Below are 2,364 nucleotides of genomic sequence, written 5' to 3'. Positions count from 1 at the left end.
GTCGCAGAGCCAGTGTGGCTGTCCCAGAGCAAGCAGGGTGAGGGGAGTAGGAATGGCGTCAGACTGGATGGGATCCTGCCTGCCACTGTAAGGACAATGGCCTTTCCTCTAAGGGAAATGGCCATCGTTGCACCATTTTGAGCAGAGGATTCAATTTGTTCATTAGGGATCACTACAGCTGCTGAATTAGAATAAGTGTAGAGGCCAGCACAGACACACAGAAACAGGTTAGGAAGCTGTTCCAATAATCCAGTGGAGAGGAGGTGGCAGCCAGGGAAGCAGAGCCAGAGGAGTTAGATTCTGGAGAAACCTAGGCTCCAAAACTTAAAAACAGTCTTGGAAATCAACTTGGAATTTTTCCAAGTACATATTCTGGAGTCGTAATCTCAAGAAAATTTCTAGCTCTGACCTGCCCAAGACATTTGGAAGATTTGCTGTGTGTCAAGTATAACAGGAAGACTAAAGTTTCTCTTATTTTCCTGTCAATCTCATTCTCCATAATTATCTCTTTATATTTACATATGTACATTTGATACGAACGTGCAATGAGACTATTATAATGCAGTTTTTAAAAGAAGATTATTACCCCTCCTACAGGTGGAGTTTTGCATATATATACCTGAACTATGCCTATATTACACACAATTACACCTGCAGGTGTATCTAACTCCTTGAAAGTATGAGTTATGGACAAATCATTGCATCGGTAATCAGATACTGAACTTTAATTTTAAGAGGCAATGCTTTTCCCAAGGATATCAATCCTTCCATAACTCCGCCAACATTTGTGAGTCCTTATTAGCACCAAGCACTATCCCAAACACTAGAGAAACAAAAATGAACAAGCCACAGTCGTCTTTGGCTTCAAATCGTTGACAGTCTAGTAGAAGAGGCAAACATACAGCACAGCTTTAACTTCACCCTCTCCGAGACATCTTGCACTTAAGCCTACTCCTTCTGCAAACTGGCAGCAGTTGTAGCCTTCACACTCTGGTGGAACACCCTCTCGGGTTCTGCCTATAGCACCCCTGGAAGCAAATTTAAAACTTGCTAACAGAGGAGCTGGATGCAGTGGCTCATGCCTGTAATCCCAGCAACTCAGAGGATCACTTGAAGCCAGGAGTTCAAGAGCAGCCTGAGTAACATAGCCAGACCCTATCTCTACAAAAATTTAAAAATTAACCAAATGTGGTGGCACATGCCTGTAGTCCCAGCCACTCGTCTTGGGAGGCTGAGGTGGGGAGATTGCTTGAGCCCAGGAGTTTGAGGCTGCAGTGAGCTGTGATCACACCACTGCACTCCACACTTGGCAACAGTGAGACCCTTTCTCTGTCCTTAAAAAAATTTTTTTTAAACTTGCTAGCAAGTGGCACTATCCACACCTTTGCTGCAGCATTTTAGGCAAAGGACTCTTCTAGTCTATTTGGGCTCTAGTTCACCCCAGGGATCCCTAGGCAAAAAATAAAAAATAAAAATAAAAATAAAAAAAGCACAGAAGAAAGCATAAATACCTCCTCCTAGGGCGATGTTAAATTCTGATAAACACTAACCCTCAGGCAGGGGGCCAGGGCATTGGTGCTGTTTAAAAGCTCCTTGAGTGATTCTCAGGTCCAGCCAAGGATGAGAAACCCTAGAAGGAACTGGAGATAGAGCACTTTCTTGCTACTGGCAGCCCTTGTTTCAGGTGGTTAAAAGATAACAGCATGCTTCTGAAAAGCCCTGTTTAGTATCTTTCTTGATTCTGCTTCTTTAAACCAGGGGCATGTGAGAATTGCCCTCTTTCCTATGTAAAGAGAGTTGTTTGTGATGTCCAGCACCCCCTTAGTTCCTAGTTCCTTGGTAATTCCTCCCTGTGCTAACTTCAAATTTTTGTAATTTGTGTACCAAAAATGTTTAATGCTGGTGATCTATGCTCACATTTCTCAACCCCCAGATGCATACTCCAGAAGTCACCAGGTAATACTTTACCTCCTCCTGCACCTAGGCCTTCCCAGGAAGAGTTAGCTAGTTCCTCCAAGTATGTCTTGTAATTCGGGTCATGGCACAGAACTCTGTGCTTCTCAGCCATGAGATGTGAAACCATTGCATATCTATTGATTCATGGTGTGTGGAGGTGGCAGAAGGGACTGACTGTAAAGGGCTGGAAGAATTTGGTGGGTGGTGATGGAAGTGTTCTACATCTTAGCTGTGATGGTGGTTGCTTGACTGCTTATGTTTGTCAAACTCAAAACCATACACTAAAAAAAGAATAAAATTCACTGTATGTCAAGTATGCCTCGATTTTTAAGAAATTTTAAAAAAAGAATATACATGGAACTAGCTTTCAAGTCTGAATGAAATTTACATTTGCAACTTATTTTAAAT

Source organism: Macaca thibetana, chromosome 12 (genome assembly GCF_024542745.1).
Source record: "Macaca thibetana thibetana isolate TM-01 chromosome 12, ASM2454274v1, whole genome shotgun sequence".
In the NCBI taxonomy this organism is placed as follows: domain Eukaryota; kingdom Metazoa; phylum Chordata; class Mammalia; order Primates; family Cercopithecidae; genus Macaca; species Macaca thibetana.
This window is presented reverse-complemented; position numbering follows the sequence as displayed.